General features: G+C 37.7%; 1 non-coding gene across 1 annotated transcript; it reads left to right on the top strand.

Moving 5' to 3' along the window:
* Positions 1-12,883: 12,883 nt before the first annotated feature.
* LOC124886205 lies at positions 12,884-12,989 on the top strand. Its single transcript, XR_007043291.1, has one exon. It is a non-coding gene; the product is annotated as a small nucleolar RNA R71 (small nucleolar RNA).
* The last annotated feature ends 840 nt before the right edge of the window (positions 12,990-13,829 follow it).

Raw genomic sequence — 13,829 nt, 5'->3', positions numbered from 1 at the left:
CCAATGGGCAGCTCTAGAATAGGTTATATGACATTTAGACTCAACAAGATCAGGAGAGTTCTCCTGATGTGGTTACGGGTATGTTACAGGTTTTCCATCTTCATGTTTATGTTTTATTAGATCTCAAAAATTCACTTTATTTTGTGACTCCTTGTATAGCCATCAATTTTGGTGTCAGTCCCGATACATTAGCAGAAATTTTCTCAGTGTCAACCCCTGTGGGTAAATCTATTATAGCCAGACGAAAATACAGAAATTACCTGGTCATAATATCTTAAAAAATCACCTCAGTTGATGTTGTGGAGTTAGAGATGACTGATTTTGATGTCATTCTCAACATGGATTGGATCCACTCATGCTATGCTTTAGTTGACTGTAGAAATAGATTCATTTAGCTTTAGTTTCCTAGTGAAACAGTTATTGAATGAAGGGGTAGTACTTTAGTGCTTAAGGGTCAAATCATTTCATATCTTAGAGCAAGAAAGATGATATCTAAAGGATGTGTTCATCATCTTGTCAAGTCCAAGACTCTAGTTCTGAGTCTCTCAGTATCGAGCCAGTTTCAGTAGTAAGGGAATTTCCAAATATGTTCCCTGAAGATCTCCCCAGAGTTTCTCCCAAAAGGAAAATTAACTTTAAAATAGATCTCCTTCCAGATACCCATCTTATCTCTATTCCACCCTACAGAATGTATCGAGTTGAGCTTAAGAAGTTGAAAGAGAAGTTGAAAGATCTCTTAGATAAGGGTGTCATCAGGATTAGTGTTTCACCATGGGGTGCTCCAGTCTTGTTCGTGTGTAAGAATGATGGTCCTCTCAGAATGTGCATCGACTACAATCAATTGAACAAATTTACAATCAAGAGGAACTATTTATTCCCTATAATTGATGACTTGTTTGACCAACTTCAGGGTGCCAGTTATTTCTCTAAGATAGACCTTAGATTCGGCTATCATCAGCTTAGAGTTAGAGAATGCAACATTTTGAATACGGTCTTCAGAACTCGGTATGGTCACTTCAAATTTTTAGTTATGTCTATTGGACTAACGAATGCCCCTACAAATTTTATAGATTTTATTAACAGAGAGTTCAAGCAGTACTTAGACATGTTCATTATAGTCTTTATTGATGACATTCTTGGCTAAGATCAGTAGCTTTTCTTGGCAATATTATTTTAGGTGATGGCATTAAAGTTGACCCTTAAAATACCCATGTGGTGAGAAACTGTCCCAGGCCCATCTCTCCATCAGTTATCAGGAGTTTCTTATGTTTGACTGACTATTACAACTGTTTGTTGAAGGATTTTCTTCTATTGCATCCACCATGTTTCAATTGACTCCGAAAGTTAAATTTCAGTGGTCAAATTTATGCGAGAAGAGTTTTCAAGAGTTGAATACTCAACTCACCTCAGCCTCAGTTTTGACCTTGCCAGATGGTTCATATGGGTTTGTAGTTTACTGTGATACTTCCAGAGTTGGTCTTAGTTGTTATTGATATAGAGAGGTAAGGTCATATCCTATGCCTTTAGACAGATTAAACCCCATGAAAAGAAATATCCTACCCATGATCTTGAGTTGGCAGCTGTTGTTTTGGCCTTAAATATTTGGAGGCATTATCTGTATGGGGTTCATGTTAATATGTTCACGGATCATAAAAGTTTACAGTATGTGTTCTCATAGAAAGATTTAAATTTTCATCAGAGAAGGTGGCTTGAGTTGTTAAAAGATTATGATATGGGTATTTTTTATCATTTGGCAAGGCCAATATAGTGGCAGATGCCCTTAGTAGAATGTCGATGGGTAGTGTTGTTCATGTTGAGAAGGAATGAAGAAGTTAGTCTGGAAGGTTCATTAGCTTACTAGATTAGGTGTTCAATTGTTGACTCAGCTTAAGGCAGTGTATGGGTTCAGAATAGTTCAGAATCGTCATTGGTTATCAAAGTGAAGGAAAAGAAAGATAGGGATCCTAGTCTGGATAAGTTGAAGAAATTAATTAAAGATCAGAAAGTAGAGGTTTTCTCCCAAGGAAGAGATGGTGTGTTGCGTTGCCAGGGCAGGTTATGTGTTTTATGTGTTGATGGGTTGAGGCAGAAAATTTTGGTAGAAGCTCATGGTCCATGATATTTCATTCATCCATAGGCCACCAAGATGTAGCATGACTTGTGAGAAATCTATTGGTGGAATGGTATGAAGAAGGATATTACAGAGTATGTGGATAAGTGTTCAAATTATCAACAGGTTAAAGTTGAGCACCAGAGGCCTAGTAGTACATTGCAGGAGTTTAGTATCCCCACTTAAAAGTGGGAAGTAGTGAACATGGATTCTGTGATGGGTTTTCCTTGTATGCATCGTCAATGTGATTTGATTTGGGTCATAATAGATAGAATGGCCAAGTCATCTCATGTATTACAAGTTCATACTTTTTACTCAGCTGAGGATTATGCTAGGATTTTTATTAAGGAGTTGGTTAATTTGAATGAGATTCTGTTGTCTATCATATCAGATAGAGATACTCAGTTTACTTCTCACTTTTGGAAAGCTTTTCAGAAGGGTCTTGGTACCCAAGTTTATCTCAGTACAACTTTTCATCCTCAGATAGATGGTCAGGCAGAAAGGACCATTCAGACCATAGAGGACATGTTAAGGGAATGTATAATTGACTTTAAAGGCAGTTGGGATGACCACTTACCTTTGATTGAGTTTTCCTATAACAATAGTTACCACTGCAGTATTCAGATGGCTCTATTTGAGGCTCTCTGTGGGAGGAGATGTAGGTCTCCTATTGGTTGGTTTGAGGCAGGTGAGGCCCCTTTTCTAGGGCCAGATTCAGTGTTTGGGGTGATGGAGAAAGTTTAGTTAATTAAGGAGAGACTGAAGACATCCCAAAGCCGTCAGAAATATTATGCAGAAGTGAGGAGAAGAGATCTTAAGTTTGAGGTTGGTGATTTAGTCTATCTAAAAATCTTGACCATGAAGGGAGTGAAGACATTTGGCAAGAAGGGAAAGATCAGTCCCCGATATATTGGCCCTTATAGAATCTTGAACCATTTTAGAGACGTGGCTTATGAGCTAGAGTTGCCTGCAGATTTGACATCAGTTCATCCGGTGTTCTGTGTTTCTTTAAAGAAATACATTGGTGATTCTGCTATTGTTGCTCTTTTAGAAAGTATGAATGTTAAGGATAGATTTTCTTATGAAGAAGTACCAATTGAGATCCTTTATCGTCAGGTCCATAGACTAAAGAATAAAGAACCAAATACCCTCACCTTTTCTCCGCAAACCCAGATTCAGCTTAAGGTAACGATCTTCCTCAGATGGACTCTCTTCAGTTCCCTATTTCAGCTATGTATCTATCCTCATGTCATTTCATGCATTCATGAAATCAGTTCAGCCTATGTATCATGTTTCAGACTCAGTTATGTAATCAAGTTTCCAGTTGTGAATGTTCAGTATATGACCTCAGCTTCCTCAGTAGTCTCAGTCTAACCAGTATCATTCGAGGACTAATGTTCTCAAGGGGGAGATATTGTAATACTCCGTAAGATCCTAATTCAATTCATCTCTTGATTTCATGTTGAAAGGGTACAAGATTAGAAATTTCACTTAGTGTTGAGGACTTAGTCATTTTCAAGACCCCTAAACTTCGATGATTTTATTTTTGACCTTTCTGATCTCAAAACATTGATTTTTGAGTTGATTCATGGTCAGGGTAGTTCAAAGTACATCTCGGGTGAGTTTTAGAATTTTCAGACAAACGTAGGGGTGTGTTTGGAAAACTAAAATAGAAGCACCACTGGGATAGGCAAGCATTTCCACTTTTAGTTCGCCGGTGTAAGGCTGGAGCCGCCCGGGTTAGTCCCCCGCTCTAAGGTGAGTGCCGCCCGAGGTAGTCCATCACTCCAAGGCCCGCATCGCCCCCTCCCTATTACTCCAACTTTTGTTCTTTGTAATTTAAGGTTATTTAGATCAATTCCCTTCACCCAACTCTTCCATAACACATAATTGGGGTCCCCAAGGAGCATTATTTGTCCTTCTTATCATAAATCCTCTTAATAAAATCATCTTTCATCTCAAGAACAAACCCTAACCCTTTCACAAATAATCAATAAATTCAAGCTTCAAGCTCAAGAACTACTCAATAAACCTTCAAGAATTCATCTAGAGAGGTATGTATGATGTTTATCCATGGGCCCCTTTAACCCATGGAGTCCAAGAATAATCTTTTGGTTTAAATTATGAGTTTTTACATGTTTAAGTTGAATTAACTCCCTGAATCTCTTGTTAATTCAATTACAAGTTACGGTTATGAGCGTTTTTAAGTGGAATGAGTCATATCATGTTTTGAGTATTGTAATTCTCATGTCACATTCAATTGATTTTGGATAAATTCCTAAGTTATGAATTTAACCATGTAATCCTATTGTTTCCTTTATTTTGAGACATTTCCATGTTCAAGTAATAAGTTTTATATGTTTGATGAAATGTCGTGCTGGGTCTTTGAACAATGATCACGTATTATAGTATTTCCAGTCTAATATAGGATATTTATAATTATTTAGTGCTGGTGGGTTATGAACACCTGATACCTAGTTATTTTACATGATTTCAGGATCTTAGAATGATTTAAATAAAACCATAAGTATTATCATTAAGTCAGTTGTTATGATCAGACCATGATGAGCATTATTAGTTGTATGCTCAGTTAAATTTAATTCAGTCCAGTTTAATATCAGTGTCATTCAATTGGGAGTAACACTTAGCACCGAGTGAACGTAAGGATGGCATCTCCCCTGTCAGTTAGGCATGAGGTACTATTAGAAGTCCTAATTTCCAGACCTATGGCACCACCATAGACTTTGAAGGGTCCCCCATCAGTTAGGTATGACACCTTCGTCCTTCAAAACATCAACCTTGTGGATCCATATTGTCAGTCAGTGCTTGTATCCTTGGCAAGGTACCAACACCCTTCTAACTAGGGTTACAGGTTGGACCCCGATAACAGATTTAGGGTATGTCGATTATAGCTAGCTCCCATAGTCTCAGTACAATATTCAACGTATTTTTAGTTATGATTTCTTGACTAAGTGTACAGACTTTTAGATATTCAATTTTACTGCTTTTTGTCTTTTATATTTCAAATTATCTCAGCAATATAACAGATATACACTTAGTCTTGCATTCTCAGATTTTACATGTTCATGCATTCATGCACAGTTACCCCATGCATTTTAGCCTGTCCTCATCTCATATACTAGTACATTCAAAGTACTAACCACATACTCTTTCTTGCTCTATAATGTCTTATATCATAGGTTCTAATGCTCAGCTTCCCGACTGTACTTAGACAGCCTAGCATTACAGTAGTAGCAACAGTGGTGAGTCCTCATCCTCCGAGGACATATTATCTCTCATTCAGTTATTTCTATATTTTATTATATTCTGTCAGTCAGAGTTAGTTAGGGGTTTATCTCATCAAATCCTCAACCAGTTTAAAGGCTTTTAGACGCTCAGACAGTCAGTTAAACAGTTAGTCAGCTTTATCCTTTTTATTAGTGGTTTTTAGATAGACCGTTTGGTTTTCAGTATCTTATTAGATGTTTCAGACTTGTGATTAAGTCGCACTATCAGTATTTAGACTTGAAGTAATTTACCAATTTATCTTCTGCCCATATGTTTTATTACTATTTTATTCAGTGCTCGCAGCAAGTACCAACTAGTGGGTTAGCTCGTGGTCACTTGTGAACATATGCACCGTTGTCGAGACTAGGGGATAGTCTTGGGTCGTTAAAAAACTTGGTATCGGAGCCTTAGGTTTTAAAGTGTCCTAGGGATTCTGAAAGACACGTTGAGTTCAGTCTTATACATGGGTGTGAAGCGTGCCATACTTATGGATGAGAGGCTACGAGACATTTTAGGAAAAGTTTCCCTTCTTTCAGTATTTATGTATAGCGAAAGAGCATAAGCTCTATTTGAACACTTTTTCTAATTCATCCTTCATTTCATTTACAGAAAATTCCTCCTAGAAGGAATAATAGAAGGAGGAATGAGTATCATCCCGTACCGCCGCCTGTTCATGAAAATTTCCTGAATGAGCATGTCTCTCACGCTGAGTTCCGGGCTGCCTTTACGATCCTGTCCCATTCAGTAGCTGCTCAGAACAACCAGCGAGTTGCTTCCCCAGCCAGTCCAGTAGCAAATGCAGCTGCGGTTAGATTTGGGATTTCACTCAGATAAATCCCCCTTTGTTTTCAGGATTCAAGTCAAAAGAGGACCCGCAAGAGTTTCTTGATATGGTTCAGAAAGTGACAGATATTATGAGAGTCACTTCGAGTGAGAGTGCAGAGTTAGTTGCATATCAGTTGCAGGATGTATCTCAGACCTGGTATAAACAGTGAAAGCAGTATTGAGGTAGGGCCTGTAGAGTGGGAAGAGTTTGCCACAGCTTTCTTATAATTTCAATAAAACAATAATTTTTTATTCAAAAAGTTACATTTTCTTAACTTGTGGCTCGTTGATTATTTTAATTCTTCTCATTCTTTTAATGAAATGGGTATATGATTTTATTTGAGAAAAGAAAGAACGAGGATGTAACTATTAATGAGGAAATATAAGTGAAGGTTTAAATAATATTGAAGAGAAAAAGAGTGGGGAAGATGAAGTTTTCCTTGAATGTAATGTTGAAAATAGTGGTTACATATGGGTGTTGGAGAACAGAGAGGAAAATAATGCTGAAGATGCAATAAAGAAAAAAAGAAAAATGTAAAAAGGTGAGAAAATAAACAAAAAACGTAAAAAATTTCTGAAACATGCGTCTTTTTTGTTTATTCTTATGTTGGTGCCATGCCAGCTTTTAGGGTGAAAATAAATTCACTTTTAATAGTATAGGAGTATATTAGCTCACTTCAATAGTTTAAATGTGTGTTTTTTCCTTCTTTTAAAAAAGAAAAAATGACATAAATAAGACTAACTCTCAAGAGGTGACTCTTTGTCAATAGTAACTTAACAACACTCTTTTGCCTCATTTTTGGAGTATGACCACTTCACCGACCTTTATTAGTTTACATGCCTCCTCAAAGAAGGAAATCCCAGCACAACTTAATTTCTATCATGTAACAAGGGACAAATGTGCAAGCACTCACTCTCCCAAAAAAATTTCTCAATACACACAAGTATCATGCCATATGCCTTCCCTTATTTTCAATCACTACTAACTCAAAGACAATTTGTTGAAGATCACCAAGGACTTTTAAAGTTTGTAATGTAGGCTCGGGAAAGGGTAGGATAAATATTTGGGATACAAGTGACTGGACCCCCCTTGAACTCCACATAAAACACTATTAAATCAAACTTTAGATTATGGGCCACTTCATTCATTCCTAATTCACACATGTGTCTTCCTTTAACACATTGATTCATCCATCTTTTGAAAGTATTTTCTTCTTATTTCTTTTCTTTGTGTAATCTCATTCTTTTCCTTCTTTCATTGGTACCTTTATTTTTCTCATTCATTAGTCTCCATCACTTAGCTTTTAGGCACTCACTTACAATACTGTGGCCTAAGATCACTTCTTCCAAGATTTACAACCCCCAACTTAGGCTTTTAGACTCAAGTTGAATTTTTAAGTTCAATGAGGGAAGAGTTCAAAAGAGGGACAAAGTTTTAATGGTTCAAGGCTTGTAATGCGATTGCCAAAGAAAGGTTCAAAAGCTCAAAAGGAGAGATTAGGGATTTCATTCTCGCATGGGTAGGCTTTTTAGGCTAAAGTGATTTTCCATGATTAGAAAGAAGGCCTAAGATCATTTCTCCAATCATGTGTAATTAAGATTAGCTTCGAAAGACCAACTAGAAAAGTTCTAGATGGAACAAATATGCATGAAAATCAATCAACTAAGATCATTACACATGGCATGCAAAATTTTCTAGGAGGATCAATTGCATCTCCTATTTGAGGCAAAATGAGTTAATTATCACACACTACTTATGAAAGAATTAGAGTCACAAAAAGAGGCAAAGTGTTGTTAAAAAATCATTCACGTCCATACCCTTAGTTTTCACAAAAATTTTAGCCTGAGTGGGGGTGATTTCTTCTCATTTCACCACGCATGATTGAATATTGTTGGCACCAAATCAAGTCATCATCTCACATTTGGGCTCCGACAAGGGAAAATCAAATGGATACTCTGACTTCACCATAGGAATAATAATGGCAAACCCAAATCTATAATTCCATGGGTACTCAGACTTCCCCTGCATCTATAGCTCAAAACCCCAAGCATGATAGTTTTTCTTTAAGATCTTGTCACTCAATCTATCATAGGGAAAGGCTCATCCAGTATAATTATTAAAAAAATAAATTCTAGAAATGGAAACCAAAAGAGATTAAATGCATGAAATGTAGGCACCATCGGGATGCCTAATATTACAACCCAAAATATCAAATCATCCAGAACAAATAAAAAAACAAATCATCCAAATTAAACATGAAAATATCCAAATAAGCATCTAAATCATACAGACCGAATAATTAAATATGAAATACTACAGAGACGGAAACCCCCAACTAAAAAGCTTACAGTGTTCTCACTGCATATCATGAAAGCAAAAAAAAGAGATAAAAGTGCTCCCTGAAACCACATTAGGTGCTGCCATCACTAGTTGTATCCTCATCATTACCATCAGAGTCTAGATCATCATCCTCGTACCACATAGTTAGGACCTCATCATCATAATCTATTCTCGGGGAAGGAAGTCTCTCTTTTAGCTTTAAGACTTTTCATAAGCACTTTACCCTTTTCCACATAAGGGTGAAAAATTTGTTCCTCTTTTTCTCTCTTATCCTCATCTTATCATGGGAATCTCATAGCTCCCGATTAAAACATGACAAGGAAGAGTATACCTGATCAAGTTAGGAGATAGTCGCTCCCTGCTCCCTCTGATCCTCAAGAAATCTCTCATAGTCAATTCGGGCGATATAAGAGTGAAGAGTGGTATAAGGTTCTCCAGGCCCCGTGGGCAACCCAGACACAAGCTCCCAAATCGGTATCATCTCACTTGAGTACTCCTAAAATGGCCCTACTATGGATGGCTTGCAAAGAGTAGATATCATCATCTGTTGACTTACCCAAGTCAATCTTTCTCTTTTTGCTCTTTGAAGAAGCACCCTCGCCACGTATATTCAATGGGTAAATGGGTGTCTCCGGATATATCCAGTTGCCCCTCGGGTACTCCTCAACTTTAACACTCTTGCATAACTCCATGATCAAAGATGGGAACATGAGTATGGGGCCGCCATTGTTCTTGAAATATCAGATCTCTGAGAGCACAAATCGACCAACGTCTAAAGAAATGTTGTCCAAGAGATAGGCCACCATATGAGCTCACATAACTTAGACATTTGTAATATTGATAGTAGAGTAGACTCAGCTATAGATGAAGGTCAACCAAATCTGAACTTCAGCCGTGAAGTCAATCAAAGTTATCGCATTCTTTGTAGAGGCTCATGTAACCTCCCTGCCTGGGCATAATTAAGCAACTAACCAACTTCCTAGGGCACATTCCTTTGCCCCGTACTCCCTCATATCCATATTCGGTAGCCCATAAACTTTATTGATCTGTTCATCCCTAAAATGAACTTTCTTACCCTAGATTCTCATAATTAGGACAGAGATTTTGACGATATTGAGATTTGCATAGAATCTCTTACCCATTGCTCATTGGCCCGACACGGATCTAAGGTGAAACATATCCAACCTGTGGCTACCAACTTCTCATAGAATGTCAGAGCTTTTTGGGCACATTTTCCAAAGATATTCCCCATTCAGGGAGTAACTTCTTTCTCCAGAAAAGGCCTCATAATAGATGGTTTGACATTCAACGACCATGAAACAAGTTTGATCATAGTTTTCCATCTTTAGCTTTAAAATCCTGAAGACCACATATAACATTAACAATCAATATCATCATGTGAAAATAATGCTATGTGATTTAGCAAAGCTAGAGTAATAGTTCCCCAGTCAAATTTAGGCTTAAACGAGAGTTTAGGAATTTGGATAGACCTATCAGATAGGCCTAGATGTTGCAATTATAGTCCACTTAGATCATAATCTCAACACATAAGAGGCCTGTTAGACATGCCTCAGGTCTTGCAATTTCTAGTCGTCGAATCGCGATCGCGATACATGAGGCTGCTTGCTTAGAATAATCCTGACCAAAATTGCCAATTTTTCTACCAATTTGTGTTCATAATAGGTAAATGACACTACAAACATGAATCACAGTTTCTAAACACTCAACCAAGCTCTTTAAACATGGAAATAACTATCAAGAAACTCATTCAGGCATTTTACCATACACTTGGTGTGCACCTACATTTCATCCTAATTTTGAACAATTTTGGGTACTCAAGACTTCCTCAATGATGTGCACTCCAAAGATAGCAGCTACCACCTACATAATATCAATTTAGACCCTAATATAGCACATCAATAACAGTTTTAGGCCATTGTCCTGAACATATATTCTAAGGCCTACTTTAAGCATTACAAAAGAGAATTGAAGGGCATACCTGATGAAAAGATACAAAGGAGGATGCTATGCACTTTGGAGGGTCTTAACAATGATAGAAACGGATGCAATTATGAATGATTTAAAGGGGAATGTGGGGGAAACTGTTTGAGATGATGGTTCCTTTTACAAACTATCACAATCGCGATGGCACGGTGATTGCGATCGCTATTTCGGGTGGCGATCGTGACACCTGAGGGTCACTTGGGTCGATCTAAGGATTCAGGGTGCGATCGCGACCTACAGACCAAAGTTCTCATCCCCTGTTTTCAGCCATGGTGTCTCCACACTTGGTTTCACTCTACTTTTTGTTCCCTAAGTTACTCAACGGTTTTTCAGAGTGGCAAGTTTCCATGGACTTAATAAAAAACAAGCACAAAAACTATTCTAACAATTAAAATGCAAAGAATACGAGCCAAATTCATGGCAATGGTGGCTTGCCTCCCATCTAACGCTTAATTTAATGTCGCGGCACGACGTCCAGCTATCATCAATTAGGATCCTTGGGGTGAGAAGATTCAAGATTCACTTATTCATCCACAATGTCAATCACAGACATAACTTGCAACTCCATTGGTTGCTTTTCGATTTTGTACATGCGGAAGGAAACTTCATCATTTTGTATCCAGAACTTCATCTCACCATACTCCATATCAACTATAACTCTTTTGGTTGATAAGAGTGACCACCCAAGTATAATTGGTATCTCATGATCAATTTCACAATCAAGGACTACAAAATCCATTGAGAGGATGAATTAGTCAACTTTAACCAACACATCATATAATATTCCTATCGATTTTTCCATTGAATGGTCTGACATCAAGAGTCTCATGGGGGTGGGCGTAGGAGCACCTAACCCTAGCTTTTTATACACAACATATGGAAATAAGTTAATACTAGCCCCGAGGTCACATAATGCCTTTTTAAATTTGTGCGTCCTGATATTGCATAGAATTATAAATGCACCCGGATTTTTCTTTTTCTCTGCCATGACATTTAGCATGATAGCACTACAACTATGAGTCACCTTAATACTTTCACAATCCACAAGTCGCTTTTTGACATCAAGTTCTTCATTGACTTAGCATACCCTGAAATCTCTTGAAGAGCTTCTAACAATAGAATATTAATTGAGAGGTTGCTAAGTTTTGCAAAGAACTTTTTGAGCTTGACATTGTTATCTTTCTTCTTTAACCTTTGTGGAAAGGATAGAAGAATTTTTATTGGGGTTAATGGAACGCTTTGAGGTTCCTCCACTTTTTGCTCATCACCATCAATTACCTTAGGAGTTTTCTCCTCATCACCATTCTTTTCAACTATCATTGGTTCCTTATTATCTACTTTATGAGACTTCAGAGAACTATTACTTGGTAGTTTGGACCACTTCTTCTTTGTACTTTCTTGTTCATCATGAGTCTTTTCATCAACCTCAACCATATTTTCACCAAGGTTTCTACCACTTTTAGTGATGATTGCTATAACATGGGTATCGTTCTTAGGATTAACCACCGTGTCACTAGGTAGACCTCCTTTTGGCCTACATTAAGTTGGGTTGAAATTTGGGCAATTTACATATCTAATTGCTTGGTGGAATCCGAGTGAGATGTGACCGTTTGGTTTAATTGAGAGGAGTCACTTTTCATTTTCCTTACCATTTTGTCGATTCTTTCAACACACATCAAAATTTAGGCAAGGATATCCTCGATTTTAAATTTTCTTGGGTCCACTGAGCTTGATTCCTTGTCCTTAACATGATCATAAGGGGGGCACATATCTATCATAACCTCTCTCCTTATTCCTCCAATCTCGGTCTCTATCCTTTTATCTATCGCGCCAATCATGATCCCGATCTCAATTGTTCCAACCTTGATTCCTGCCTTGCCTTTGGTAGGCGGGGCGGGAATCTCCCAGATGATTTGCCAAAACCCTCTTTATCTCTTCACCGAGTGCCTTAGCTTCATCCTAATCATAACTTTTGGCACCTTGATAGGCAATGACATTTATAGCTTTTGTAGGTGCTCTCATCACATGTTTAGTGAGGATATCCAATTGGGTCATCACCTTGGCCACATTTTCATCTCTTTATTCATTCTTATTTCTTTACTCTTTGTGGACATAAGATGCGGAGGGGGACTCTATGGTTACTTTGGAGTCCCGAGTGTGCCACCTTCTATTTTGTTTTGTAACTTGGTCGAGTAAAGTCGATGCAACCCCATAGGATAACTTGACAAGAGACCCTCTGGATGCATTATCAACCACAGTTTTATTCAATTGGTTTAACGCCTGATAAAATATTTGGAGAAGACTATTCTCTGGCACATCATGGTTCGGGCATTGCATGATTTTGTCATTGAACCTTTGCCACACCTCATATAGGGACTCACCACTAAGTTGATGAAAATTTGTGATTTCGTCTCTTAGTTGTACATCTTAGATGACGAGAAATAACAATCCAAAAAGGATTTCAAAAGTTCTGTCCAAGATGTAATTGACCCGGTGGTAGAGATATCAGCCACAAAACAGCTTCCCTTGTAAATGAGAATGGGAGAAGCATCAACCAAATAGATTAAGTAATATGAGCAATATCAAATGGGGCGCATACCTCAATAAAGTTTTTCAAATGTAATTTGGAATATTCTTGTGCTTGGACCCCAAATAGACCTTTTATTTTCAACATATGGAGCTTCACACTCGTGACATAGAATACCCCATTTCCCTCGACCGGTAGGATACAAATGGCACTTGCACACCCCGCATCATTAAGATGATCCTCATACTCAAAGTGTCTATCAAATAAAGCCGTCATTGCTCTCATTGTGGCTCATGGTGTTGTGATTACTTTAAAGATCACCTAACAAAAGAACAAAAACAATAAACAAGGTAGGCAAAAGCACTATGACTAACCCAAGTTCCCTAACAACACCGTAATAGTGAAAACTAAACATAACTCCCCGACACCGGTGCCATTTTTTATAACGCTAAACTTACACCATCATTTTGATGCAAGACGGCCGTTGTTAATATATACCCAACAAAAGACAAGGTCGAATCCACAAGGAGTGCAAACTAGTTTTTGATACTTTAGTGTGTTGAGATTTAACTAGGTGTTAACCTTTTATGCATAAACTAAACAATACATAAAAAGTAAAGTGGGGAGGGGGGTGATTGGAAATTTTGTTGAAGACAATAACCAACTACACTAATAAGAGATTGAAACAATTTATATATAATACCAAGTAGAGAAGATCCTTGGGGTTACAATAT

Source organism: Capsicum annuum, chromosome 7 (assembly GCF_002878395.1).
Source record: "Capsicum annuum cultivar UCD-10X-F1 chromosome 7, UCD10Xv1.1, whole genome shotgun sequence".
In the NCBI taxonomy this organism is placed as follows: domain Eukaryota; kingdom Viridiplantae; phylum Streptophyta; class Magnoliopsida; order Solanales; family Solanaceae; genus Capsicum; species Capsicum annuum.
This window is presented reverse-complemented; position numbering and strand designations above follow the sequence as displayed.